General features: G+C 44.1%; 1 protein-coding gene across 1 annotated transcript in view; it reads left to right on the top strand.

Moving 5' to 3' along the window:
• Window positions 1–2,148: 2,148 nt before the first annotated feature.
• PHYHIPL (phytanoyl-CoA 2-hydroxylase interacting protein like) overlaps window positions 2,149–14,128 on the top strand; it is a 134,116-nt gene continuing 122,136 nt past the window's right edge. Inside the window, exon 1 of the mRNA XM_074590416.1 lies at window positions 2,149–2,280. The gene's annotated coding sequence lies outside the window, so the exon portion shown is untranslated. The remainder of the gene's footprint in view (window positions 2,281–14,128) is intronic.

The following is a 14,128-nucleotide window of genomic DNA, read 5'->3' as shown; positions in this document are numbered from 1 at the left end:
TTTTAATTCCTGTTAAATGAAGTGGACTGCCCCTGTTAGGTAGTTTTTTGTCAAAATGAATGTTATGGTCTATCTCCTGGCGGGCAACCCAAGTCTGCATAAAAGTGAGTTTCACTCCACTGGGACCCATAACCCTTTGCTTGACCGTTGCTTATTAGCTGGAGTGGTAGTGATTAATGATTAAAGGAGGAAACCAACTGTGCAATGCACTGTGCATTTTCAGGAGCTTTATCTCAAGTGAAAATGGGCAAAGGGAGCATCTGCTTGGAAGTATGATGCACCTTTTAAGAAACATCACCAAATCTCTGCTCTGAAAAGAGAGAGGGAATGTTTCATGAATGTTTTTAATATCTCATCATTATGTACTGAGCCTATTTTTGGTAAATGTACGTTCATACCTCTACTGAGAAAGTGTTTGAAAGTTTTCAATTAACGACAACAACACAAAACTCCCCTCTTTTAATTTTCAATGATTTGCCAGTCTTTAGCAGGTGTTTGAATGGGCGGTTTCCCTTCTAAGCAAGAAGTCTAACTGTACTTTCAATCTAGATAAAGTCAGAATCTATTTCCAGCTGCTTCTTGGCATTTGTCATATAAATTAAATGAAATCATACCTCACATTTCCACAAGGAGATACTTACATTGCAATAAAGTCACGCTTTGATCTTTGCCCCTGCAAAGTTAGCTAGATGGAATTCCACATACCTTTTACTGAAGGTTTTTAATCTCTGCAACCCATTCTCCACCCTTTACGTGTGCTGCCATTTAGCTCTTCAGCACCTCTTCTGAAATAGGAGGACCAGACACGAACACGTTATTACTGCAGCAGCAGGGGTGGTACCTAAGACAATGGCAATACTCTGGCTTGGCAGGGGCATGGGGATCCTTGATCGCAGGTTTGGTGCGCTCCCTTCCAGCCCTCAAATATTCTGAATGTTGAGCCTGAGTGAAAGCTGGACTATAGCCTTCTGCCTCTTTTTCCCTCTGTTATTTCAAACCTGAAACAAAAGCATATTTATTGTTGGTTACAGATGCAAAATCTAGAAAGCTTCTTGTGCTTTGCTGTACAGGTGGGTGCTACCAGTGCTGTGTGCCAGTGCTGCCCTGCCCGGCTCCCCACCCAGCATCTCCCAGAGCTCCTGGTTGGCTGATTTACCTCCCCTCTGGCTACTTGCCCTTTTCCCTGTTTCCAAATAATCTGTCTGGGTCACAGTCCCAAGCTGGGTGTCTCACAGGACACTGCTAGGTACAGGCTGTATTACTTTAATTGGTATAAAGTGGCCAAGATGCACCCTGAGCCCCTGTGGGGGGTCAGCTGAGGCCAGATGTCTCTCACTACCCCCCCCCCTCAGCAGGGCAGAGGGAAAAATAAGGTGAAAAAGCTCATGGGTGGAGATAAGGACAGGGATGTCCCTTACCAATTACTGTCACAGGGGAAACAGGCTTAACTTGGGGAAAATTAATTTCATGTCTTGTCAATTTTAAATAGGTTCGGGGGGTGACAAACAAAGAAAATTAACCTCCCCCACCACCCCTTTTCCCTGCCTCACCCTCCCTTCTTTGCTCCTGGCCCCTCTGCCTCCCCCTGCTCCGGGCGGCCTTTTCCCGCCTCTCGACTCCCTCCCCCTCAGGGGCTCAGCGGGGACCCTGGAACCAGCCGGAACCGGCCCTGCCCCGCCTGAGGCAGCCCCACCCTCTCCTCACAGAGACCCCTCAGCCCCTCGAGCTCCTTCTCCCCAGGGTGGGTTCAGGGGCAGCCCTGGCCAGCTCTGACACGGAAGATGTTGCCACTGGTCACGACATCACCTTCAACCAAGGAAAGATGGCGCCTGCGGCCGCCTCTCCCCCTCACCTCAGCACCTGCAGGCCCGGCAGCCAAGGCCGGTTGTTCTGGTTTAACACACAAAGGTAAGGTAAGGATGTCCTAGCTGTGGGGAGCCATTTGGGAGGGATGTTTTTGGTGCACAATGAGGTGCACCTGGAGGGGCTACTGGTAAGCCACCACAGGTCCAGGTGGGGGCCATTGCTGGTGATGAGCAGCCCCTGGGTCCAGGTGGGGGCCGTTGCTGGTGACGAGCTGCCCCCAGAGCCCTTCCTTCCCTGGGCGCTGCTCAGATCAGGGCAGCATGGGGCTCTTCAGTGCTGGGGTTTGGGGTTGACAAAGCAGATGCTTTTGTTGCCTGAGTAACTCTGAAATGGAGGAATGTTAGCCCTGGTGAGCAGAGAGAGGCAAGGCAAGGCAAGGCAAGGAGGAGCGGTGCACGAGGAGCACCCACAAAGGTAAGTCCTCTCTTAAAATCCCATAGAAGAAACAAGTCGATTGCAAAGCTGCCTGTGGTACGGCTGCATCCTGGCAGCATGTTCCCTCTGTTGCATGCATGATGGGGCCCTTCATAGTAAGGGTTTGGGTCTGCTGTCCCCATAGGTGATATGTTGTCCATGTGCTGGGTCATCCTAAAAGCCTTTAGTGTCTGGCTGTGTAGCTGAGTATCAATGCCTGTATTTGGACCGCTGAAGGATTGTAGAGCATGCTTTAGTTCCTAAATGCTTGTTTTTCCTTGTTTTAAAATGCTTCTTTGTAGCCAGGAATATTTTGAGTTGTGTATCTGGCCTCATCTGGGGCTTCCTTTGTCCGGTGTGGATGTAAATACTTACATTAAAGCAAACAGTAGTACCCTGAGGAGGGTCCCATCTGCTGCAGTGTGCTTGGTCTCCAGCCCTGGGTGCTGCATGGGCAGAGACGGTGTATTTCTGTGTATGATGCTGTGTGATTTTAAATTGCATTCCAGTGCGATAAGTTGTGTGATGAATTTAGGGCTTGGCTTTGGGAGAGAATTGTGTGTTACTCACACAGGTCAAAAGTCATCCAAATCACAGTTTTACAAAACATGGTTTTGTAAAAAAAAAAGTTCCGGGGTAAACTGTTGAATATATTTAGTTATTTGATGTCTATACAAACCCAACCTTGCATCTTTAGTCCTTAATCTGTGCTGATTTTTTATGTTTGTGTGAATATAAGAGCAATCAAAGATCAGTCATGATTCAAACTAACAATTTTTTTAAACATGCGATAAAGGATTTGCTTTCCATTTAGAGTTACTGATATTTTTGTGAGGCATGGGAGTAAGGGCAACAGCAGATGGCAAAAATTTCCAGCAACAGGCAGTGTGACATCTAAGCAGAGCTTTCCCAACACCCCTGCTGTGGCAGCAGATGGAGAGATTGGCAAGTAGGGAGGATGTTGCTTTTACAGCGCACAGTGCTTCGAAAGACGGGCTTTGCTGGGTGAGCTGGGGTTGGCAGAACTTGAGTGCGCTGCAGCAGCCAGGGCTGAGGGAAGAGTAACGAATGCTAAGAAAGGGGATGCCAACGGCACTGCAAAAATGTAGCAAAACTCCTAATGGTGTGTTGAGGTTTTCCTTGCTTTTGACGTTTTATGACTTTTTCCGAGACAAAATATCAGAATTGTGGCTTTCCATCAACCTGTGTGTGCTTGTGCACACATATGCAGAGAAAGGTATTTTCATTATTTTGTAAACCTCTGCAAAATATTCGTAAACTTCAAAACTTTTCTGTTTCTGGGACAAATGGAACTTAAATATCTGAGCATATTCACATAGCAACTGCAGGTAACAGCAATTATCATAAGTGTTTAAAATAATGTCTAATTGTGCTAGAAAATGAAACCACCTTTCTTCTGCTACAACCTTGATTTTTCAGAGCTGGTAGAAAATGAGTTTTATGAAAGCTTCTAGATTAGTTCTTATTTTACATCATACACTATTTACCCTATTATGTTTTCTTCCAACGTATTTTCACTCAACCCATCCAAAATGGTAAAACTTCACCATGTCTCTATAAGCAATCTCTGTAGAACTGACATTTGAAACTGCAGTTCCAGTGGTCAGATTAGTATGCGAAAACCTTAACTTTTTGGGCTTGTATTGACTAGGTCATTATTGTTAAGGGCTTTGAAATGATATCCCGATCTAGTTGAAGATGTCCCTGCTTGTTGCAGCAGGGTTGGACTTAGATTGCCTTTAAAGATCCCTTCCAACCCAAACCATTCTATGATATTCTTAACAACTAAGACACACAAATTAAAAGGCTCCCAAATAAATTTGTTTAAACGCATTCATTATTCAGCAATACAATCAATCAACAACTCTTTAAAAACCCTCAATTTTTAAAGGGAAGCCATTTTACAGCATTTTATTTTCTGCGTCTCAGGCTTTGCTATGAGCTTGTGGAAATGAGAAGTGTTTCTTCAGGTAGCGATGGGGCTGTCACGTTGAACGGACATGAATTTCCTAATGCAGCTGTAGAGAAGTGTGCTGGGTCCCCATGGTTGCTCTGGTATGGTGCAATGAGAAGTGCACATCCACTATGCTGTTACATGGGAGGCTAAAGAGTTTCTGGTGTCAAAAAGGAGCATAAGGACAGTTGCAGCTCAAATTAAGGTCAGAAGCAATAAAAGAAACCTCCCTGTCAGTGTCATTGATTAATGATTAAAGTGAAAGATTTTTCTTCCTTTGCATGTAAAGCTACACTATGTTGAAATTGCACTCGGTTGGTTGTTAGCACAATGCGCCTATGTCTAGCTGAAGCTTTGTCTGAGGACAGTGACCTGTGAATTGTATTTTAAAATCTGCCATGGAGCTTTGAGGTGCCCAGAGGCACCGTCTGGACTCGTCAGGAACTGTGAAGCAGCTGTATTTCATAAGAGTCTGGAAACTCGCCGGGTAATAGCCTCACAAAACAACATCATCCTGGCTGAAATGATAAACTTCATTAGCTCAATATAGCTACACATACTAAAGAATTTAAAACATACTTTTACAAGATTGCATAAAAACATCACATGCTTACAGGCCTTATAACTAGCAAAGTCGTAGGAAAATTACCTAGTGCTTATTAAAGTTTCTTCCATCCCTCTGAATTCTGTAATCAGTAACACTGACGTGCTCTGGCTATTACTTTGTACTCCTTGGTTAAAAAGTAAGAAACTTAAACAGTTTTGTAGCTTAGATATTTCAATACTAAATAATTCCATTTTCTATATGGCTGGTGGAATTGCAGTAACTTCTGCTTTTTTTTTTTTTTAATGTTAGGATACTGTTTATATAACTTCAGGAAGGCAGGTATAAGACTTGAGATGAGGTTAGGCAGCCAGTGATTGATGTTTTATTTTTGTGAATGTTGTGCTGTATTCTAAATAACTTTAGCTTTTAGGAAGCTGTTTTTTGAGAAGTCACCAGGAGTTGGTGGTGATGGTGTTCTTCATATATTTATCCCTACTCTTTTTGTTATCCCTACTCTTTTGGTTAATATTGAATCGAATGTAGTACTGGAATTGGGAGATTTGCTGCATCTCCTGTTGTTTGCACAAAAGCTTAGGGTAGATTGTTTTGGCAAAATTGCAGGAGTTAAGATAAGCGTGTGTGGGTTTTTGCTTGTCTTTCAAACCATGGAAAGGTATTTTTACATGCATCTGTGAATTTGGTAGGTTTCTACAACATGTTACTTTTTGTGTGTTGTTTTAAATAAGGAAATTAGCTGATGGTCATCTTCAGAGATCCTGAAGTTGTAGAGAGGAAGATCTTCCCAGTAATAAATGAGAAACATATTGGTGCTCCCCAAGCAATGGAAAGAGGAGAGGTAAAACTTCTGTAACTGCAGTGTGCTGCCCAAGTCCTGCAGCTGTATGTACTAAAAGTGACTTTGTAAAGCCCTGCTTGGTCGAAGCAGACAATGGCATACCTGGGAACAGCTGCTCTGGGGTAGGTCAAGGTCTGTCCAGTCCAGGACTGCACTGCCAAGAGCCATGAATGTTTGCTAGAGTTTCCTCTTGGGCTCCAGCAGATTACTCAGAGGCTTCCACACAACAAGATCAGCTTTCATTTTGATAGTTATGTTGAGAACATGGGGGAAAAAAAGTCCAACATTTAATTTTCTAAATGTCTTTTTTTTTCCGAGTGCATGTGAGAAGCACACAGCCTGGGTGCCCACGTGGGGCAGCCTGTCTCCTTCTCGGGTGTCCCTCCTTCTCTGCCCGCTTTGCAGGGAGGGGCAAATTTCCATTGCTGCCACAACCTTAATCTAGTTTCTTCAGACAAACTCGTGACTTCTTGGGATTTTTGGGTTTGTGGCTTGTGATTGGGGGTTTGGTGTTTTTTGCCACATTTAAAAGTTAACCTCATTTCTTGATCTACTCTAATACATGGATAAAAGTGGTGGTGGTGGGAGGCAATGCTGTTCGCATGTTCCTATGTTGTTCACATGGTAAAAAAGGGGTGAAACAAACTCTTTGGTGGCTTCAGGCCAGACTCATTCCTTGGTTATACAGGTTGCAACACTCTCCCCATGAGTGATGCTCTCACAGTACAATGCTGGGAAAATGTTCTTTTTTTTAGAACAAAAATTTTGTTTTTGTTATTAAACTCTACAAGCTTCCTTTCAAGTTCTCCAAGAAATCTCCAGAGCTTCCCCTTCCCAACCAACACTGCCCTTGATTTGCAGTTGACCCCTGTGGGATGAAGTCATCAGGAGAAAGTTCTTGTTTTCCTGTATCTGTTTTCCTACACAGCCTCGTTGCTTTATTAATTTCACCAGAGTAGGCATGTGTTTTAAGTCTGATGACTTGTATTACGTTAGGAAATCCTCCCACAGCACGGACCTTTCTAAACATTGTTTGTTGACTTACAGGAACAAGATTGTTCCTGTTGCTCCATGCTGGCCTTTGGAAACAGGCTGACGTTTGTGTGTGGCAGCCACATGCTCTGGGAGATGGGGACAGCTCAGTCCCCTTCCTGTTTGTAGGGTGAAATGAGTAACAACAGCAAAACAAAAAAGCTGTTGTCTAAGAGGGGCGTTTCTGTGTTAAAATGCAAGGCAAGGCAGCTTTGAAGAGGCATCACTTCTATTAAAAAGAGGTGTTTGCAGCCAGGAGGCTCCTGAGAGCCTCGCACACAAGAGTTGAGGGGGTAGGCGGTATGTCTGTGTCTGTCAGCCTGCCTGAAAGAATCAGGGCAGGAGCGTCTGATTGAAAAAACAGGCAGCGACTTCCTCTCATCCTAATCCCCATCCACCAAAAAAGATGGAGGGGGGAAGGGAGTATTTGGCATCTCCCTGAGGAATGCAATAGTCCCAAACGTGGTGTGAGAGCACTTCACGATCACACACTGGCACTCCCTCCCTGCGGTTGCTGCCAGTTTCCCTCCCACGTGTGCTCAGTCTCAGAGGTAATGCGAGCCTGGATGCTGGACAGTTAATCAACTGCAGGAAAATTAACGTTTTGGAGACTGTTCTTTCTGTTGCGAGGTGCTTGCTGTTTAATAAAACGCAGCATGCTGTCACATATCGCATACTTACACGACCCTGCTGGCCGCCTGCTCTGTTGGCTTTTGGTTTTGGCTGGGGTTTAGCATTTCTCGGTGTTGAATTTCTCTCTTCTGTTGCCATTGCCGAGGGGAGGGTGGGCTGTGCTGTGCAGGGGAAGGCAGCTGAAGTCCAGCACCAACTGCCCTGCGTTTTCTCCAGGGCTGCGCGCCCTTGAGAGAGCGGCATCCTGTTGTCCATGGGTACCTGCGTGCAACTGGGAGAAACACTCGCAATGTGGAAACTGGATTTTGAACAGTCCTCGTGAGACTATTGTGGAGAGAGGATGAGGAAGGGGAGGTGAAGGGCTAACTGCTAAGGTGATTTCTGTGAAAACAAGAGGCTGCACAGCTTTTTGCTAATGATGGCTATGAGCCTGCAGGTGTGGAGCCTATGGCAGACCCTTTCTCCCTTGAGGACAAGGATCCTTGCACAGTGTGGGGAAGCTTTCCAAAAAGAGCCTCACAGCAGTGATGGGGTTGTTCCCATGAGGGCAGAGCTGTGGGACGCCAACCATGAAGAGGAGAGGAGGTCTGCATGCAAATCTAGCACTTAAGTTGTCTGCATTTGACAGCAGTCAGGACCCTGGCACATGAAAGCCAACCCATCCCTTAAAAAAACCTTGAAGTCATTCTTTTGCTATGATGAAATATATGAAAAATATTTGCTATGAAAAATAACTCCACTGAGATGCACATGAAGTGTTTTGCCATTTACTGCCTAGAGTTTGGGTAACAGTAGTGCTGTCTCCTTCCAGCGAGGGTGATTTAGGGAGCGGTGTGTAAGTGATGTATGTAAATCCCATGTCAGCAGTACGTGCCTGTGGGACTTCTTGTTGCCCACCATGGCCCAATACACGGTCCCCGTGCTCTGGCCCAGCTTATGTGTTTTGCTCTGGATGGGGCTCAGTTTGTCCCATCCCACTGGCCAATAAATGTGTAAGACTGCTGTAATTTTTTTTTGCTTGAGCTTTAGCTTTTATTCACTTTTATCATTTAAATAAATGTATGGAATGTGATAAAGACTAGAATAATGTGTGTCCTGTGATATAATATCCAAAAGAGACTGCAAACAATATACCCTGACTCCTAAAGAGGATTTTTCACATTGGCTTTGCTTAGATAGAAATCTCCATTACTTTACCTTTTTCTTAAGTCATTTAAATACTCTATTTTCCAGCTCCGTGACATTTGAAAAATGTAACAGTAATCTTGTTTGCTCATTTGCACTTTCTTACAGGGCTTGGCAGCCCTGCCAGCCTTCCTTCTCTCGGGCATTGATCTCTGTCTTGGTAAAACACCCACAAATTCAGCACTGGAAATGTAATGGACCGAAGTTGCTTTTGTGAAATGGTTTTTGGGTTGGTTTGTTTGTTTTTGTTTTTTTTTTTTACCCCTGGTATATGGAGTGATTTGAGGAACCTAAAGAAAAAATAGTCATGTAGCATATAATTTCATTTCGTTGACCTTCACCTTCAGAATGGTCCTTTTTGGGCACATTGGGGGAACGGCTGGAGAAGCTCTTGCTGGCCCAAAAAACTGGTTGATGTCGAGCAGTTGGGATGGCGCGGGCAGAACGTTGTGCTCCAGGGTTATGCTTGCAGATCAGAAAATGAAGCCGCAGCTCAGGAAACAGCGGAGTTATGTGGCTGGAAGAGGTATGCAATTTTAGGTTTGTCCAGAAACAACTGAGGTAAGGTTTTAGAGGGATAATTTAGTGAAAGGAAATTGCTCTCCTCCCACCCATTGCACGCAGGCAGGCAGATGCTGGGAGGGGTGGCCAGACAGAGTCGGGGCGGGGGTGGGGGGAGATGTTTTGTACTGACACGGCAACAGTGTTGTCTGGAGAGCAGCAGAGACTTTGTCACTGTTTCAAAATAAACAGATTACTTTGGACACAGGAGAAAATACAGCAGCTCCTCAAGAAGATGTTGACCACTGCCGTCAGCAGAGCTGCGCTCTCTCACCACAAGAAGAGCAAACCCCATCTTTAAATGAGAGCTGTAAAGAGAAACTCTGTTTTCTGGCATTGGTTTGCTGGCCAGACAAGAGAGGAGCCTCTGGGGTCCCAGCTACTGCCCACTGAGTCTGTTCAGCCGCTGGGAGCTGCTTGCCTTTCCAGACAAAGGCATCACGATGCCTCTGAGGAAGGACAGCACGTGACCTTTCGCTCCTATGCTCTAGAAGAAAAATCACTTTAAAGGCACTACGGTTATTTCCACCATTACGGAACAAATGGAAAATATCAGCATGGGAAAGATTTTAATTGTTAGGGTGTTAACCTCTCCTCACCAATGAAACCAGTCCCAGCATGCGTTGGCTCTTGTTAGGGAGCCAAACACAGTCCCAATCCAATTTAAGCTCAAATGCTTTATTTTATTAGGTACTTTTATATCTTAATATTTGTCTTAGGTGCCTCTCTAAAGTTCTGTCAGCAAAGTAGATGTTATTGCAGCCAGGTGCAAATTGAGAGGTGCAGGATCTCGAGTGTGTTCCCATAAGCTCATCAGGGCTGCTCCTGCCTTGGGAAAGTGTTCCATTATGCTCTTTCTCAGCAGTGCTGACTTGTGACAGCTTCCCTGGTGGTGGGTGCGGAGATTTGCTGATGTTAGGCCTTTCTCAAAGCAAGGCTCCTCATTGAGCCTGCCTGCTGTTCTGCTTATAGCAAAAATGCTAATTTTGCACTGTGGCTCCCCTGTGCTCAAGCTCTCCACCCCTAGTCTTCAGCAGACTGGGACTGGTCAGGGTCTGTTAGACTATTGATTTTTTTATTTTTTTAAATTAATTTTCCACTGTAAGGCTGCAGGCACAGCATTGCTTGGTATTGATTTCTGACAGCATCGCAAAGGGTGCGCAAGGTGTTACATTTGCAGGGCCAGCCCATCCGTGGAGGAGAGCTGAGCCCCCCGCAATGCTGCAGAACTGCACATCTGTGTGCCCCCAGTCCCAAAGGAAAGGAGGGAGGCAGAGGGCTGATGCGAAAGGGGGAGGGCAGCTGACAGAAACACGCCACCTGGGTTTATCAGTGGGGCTGCGTTGGGCTCTGACTGCAGAAACTTGGAGTTTTCAGAATCTGAGAAAACGTACACTGCTGCTCCCAGTACACACACAATAGGGGCCGGGTTTGTTCAGCACCTAAATAAAGACAAAGCAGAAGGCAAATTCTTCTGCACATCATGAAACACATTGTTTCCAAAGGATTGACCCCAAATTGTTTGGTTCGTGAAAGGGTCTGTTGCTCAGCCTGCAGTGACACATTTGAGCTGTCCTGCTGTCCACATTTGAGTTGGAGATAACTACAGCTTTGCAAAGCATTTGATCTAGATCTGGACGTGAAATTTAGCATTTCAGAGTTTTTGCAGCCTATTGAGATACATAGACTACACTGATGCAGGATTTTAACTGACTCAGAGTTGAAAAAATCCAGGTTTTCAGTCCTGTGAACTCTCTGAAACGTTTTCAGCTCTGGGTGCATCCCCGGGCTGTAAATGGAAGTTGTGACCCAGAGATAGTGCAGCATGGGCCATGACCATAACGGCAGGCTTTTTAGTTTACAGCAAGTAACAGAGGTTGAGGCAAGAGCTTGCCAGTGGCTTTTGTATCCCCAGTAAATACAAAGTTTTGGTCTTAGGACGATGTTGTGGTAAAGGTAAGGTCAGAAAGACAAGACTTTCCCTGCTGCTTTCCTCTCCTCCTTTCCTTACGCCCTTTCCACGTGCCATCATAGCTGATAGTCTGCAGAATTGCAAGGCAGAGTTTTTGTTACAGGACCTGGGTGCTTCGTTAAGACACAGAGGCTGCCAGGGACCACATGCTGCTGATCACCTGGGAGCAGGGCAAATCTTCCCATGCTCTTTAAATCCAGTGGTGCAATGGTTGAAGAAAGATTAAAAAAACAGGACGTATTCAGGCATTTATTTGAGTCCTTCCAGCAAAAGTCAAATGTGTGCTTCCTTCCTTCTTGCATCCCTTTTACAACAATTCATGTTCCCCATACAATAAAAGTCAAATTAGTTCACCAAGTCCCAGGAAACACCGATATATATATATAAAAAAATATATATATATTTTATTTTTTTAAAAAAAAAACCCACCTTGTTACTTTTAATATATCTCACATGCCATTTACACCAATGTTTTCCCCGCCTTCCTGATGGCCTTCTTACAAGGCAAATTTGCCTGAAAATAAATTAGACAAACTGTGCAACTGACTAATGGCTGTAGGATGGGTTTGTTTTTTTTTTTTCCCTGTAAAACAGGAAAAAAAAAAAAGAAAAATAAATCTGTTCTCAGTTCCTCTGCTTAGGTGTGAAACTTGCCAGACAGCTTTCAAACCATGTAATTCCCAGGAAAAAGTGGGATTTGTCTCCGTAGTAATTAACTCACTTTTTTAGAAGTGCAATTGGTGCTGTAAGAGGATTTTCTCATCCAAGTGAGCATTTCCATTGGTTTGTCGTCATTACCATAAAGTAACTGAAGAGGTAAGAGAATGAAATTTAATGTAATCATTTGCTGCATTTAATAAGCTACCAAAAGTCTTTATATTTAGAAAAAAATAAACAAAAAATAAACCACTGTCAGTAAATCCAAGAGTGGCTTGAATTTTTTTTCTTCCTTCAGCTGAGTTTGAGCTTCCTTCTCTCTGATCCCAAAACAGTTTGTTCAGTGCATGTTTCAAGAACGACAGCTTGACTAAACCATTGATATGAAATTTCAGCAACCCTGTATGTTACTGCTGTTTACAAAATTATTTTGAACTAATAGACATTGCAGAACCATGACTGGTCTTTTGTGTGTGTTTGTTTGTTTTAATGGAGACTTTTCAAATTAGCATGCATGCAAACTTATATGTTGTTTTGAAATTAAAATGAAACAAAACTTGGGAACTGGGGCACATAGAAGCTTTTTTCTGATTAAAATCTCTACCAAATGTCTTTTTACTAGTCGCTGTCTACATGCGAGCTGGGAATGGGCTCTAACTGGGCAGACTGTTGCCTGAGGAGCAATATCATCAAAATATTTGCATTCGCCTTTGGATCTGAGCCACTTGGATAAATGGCAACTTGATTAACTGTGACTACTCGTTCCTTGCGCAACCGTTTTAAAGACACTAGGGTCTTTAAAGACACGTCAGTTTCTGAAAGGGTTTTTTGACCTATAGAGTAAGGATGTGAGAAACTTAAATCTTGTTATGCAAAGCTCAGTGGTGCATTTTGTTGGAGTTGCGCTTGCTGCAGGTGTGCCTGTGCTTTCTGCTCCAGCCCTTAGCAGCGGTAGCTCCTGAGCAGAGAGGCATTTACTAGCTGCTAAACTTACTTGCTTATAAAGCAAACATGCTTTGGAGGACCTGCATCCAACGTGGTATCACAGCAGTAGTACCCCTGGGCATGAGTCAGTGTAAGCCATGGTGCAGGACCAAGTCCTGGGGGCATCTCTCAACCCATTGCTGAGGGGGCAATTGTGGTGGTGTTTGTGAAGCCTTAGAGCAACTCTGAGGTTTGAGATCTCTCCTTGCTTGAGGTTTTTGTGAATTGTGTACTGCAGTGATGCATTAATCTCACAGCTTCTAAAAACATATACTCTTAGCAATGAAAACACATTGGTCTTTGCGGCAATCTTGCTGCACTTCCAGAGATTATGTCAAGGGTGAAACAAATTCCCATGTTATCAGCCAGGACAGTTTTATTGTCATTCATAATATAGCTGACAGTGCAAAATGCTGTGTTTTGTAAGGACTTAGGTATAAGTTTCTATAGTGCATTTTCCTTCCTGTGAAATATTCTGCGTAATTGAAATTGCACAAGTCTTTTTTGTATTAAAAAAAAAAAAAAAAAACAAAACCAAAAAAACCCCACAAACCAAAACAAAAACCATCTCTGCAAATAAAAGCTATAAAAACTAAATATGAATATTGTGCAAACTCTTTTTCACACACAAAAAAGTTTCTGGTCCATTTAGTTTTTATCTAGTTTTCCCCATATGCTGGAAAGCTTTCATGGACCTGAAGCCACATTCCTGCATGCGCTAGGAAGAAATGATATCCCTAGGATAAGGAATAAGCTATTTACAGATGTTTTTCTGTTCTGATGAAAGCCCATTATATTTATTTTTTATTTTTTTTTAAATTTTGAACACTAAAGTGTTCTGTTTTACATATGGTACTTAAAGCCTTAGTGAAAGAAGTGAATGAAATTAATCTTGTAATCAAAGCTAAGCTCACCAAGGTACAATTCCCTCAGTGGAGGGAGCTGATGGCCACAGCCTTGGTGGCTGCCGTGTACCCAGTGGAGGGGGCAGCGAGGCTGTGGCTGTCTGGAGGAGCTGCTTTGCCTTCCTCCTCTTTGCTGGCTGGGGCTATTGGGGAAAACCCTACCAGGAGGGTTCCCCCAGGCAGCTGTGGGGATCTGGGCAGTTTTGTAGCCCAGTCAGTTTCTTCTTCAACTGTGAAGTGAAAAACTCCCACTATGATGCTTGCACAGAGCAGAAATGTTGCCTTTTAGAGAAAGGCCCTCTCCCTGAAATACGGAAACCAGCCCCACGTAGAGCTTGGACTCTGTGGGTATGGCACAGCACTGCTCTGCTTGGGAGATGAAGGACTGCACAGTGGTCCAGAGCGATAGTTTCCAGACCAGTATTCGTTCTGGTGAGGAGGAGAGGTTCTGTGAGTGACCAGATGAGGTCTGTGTAAGGGGAGAGAGCATTTGCCCTGCGGTTTCTGTGCCAAAGGTGCTGCAAATTCCTTTTGTGCTGTG

The sequence above is a fragment of the Larus michahellis genome, chromosome 6 (assembly GCF_964199755.1).
Source record: "Larus michahellis chromosome 6, bLarMic1.1, whole genome shotgun sequence".
NCBI classification, from domain to species: domain Eukaryota; kingdom Metazoa; phylum Chordata; class Aves; order Charadriiformes; family Laridae; genus Larus; species Larus michahellis.
The sequence above is the reverse complement of the archived record's forward strand: the minus strand, read 5'-3'. Positions and strand labels throughout refer to the sequence as shown.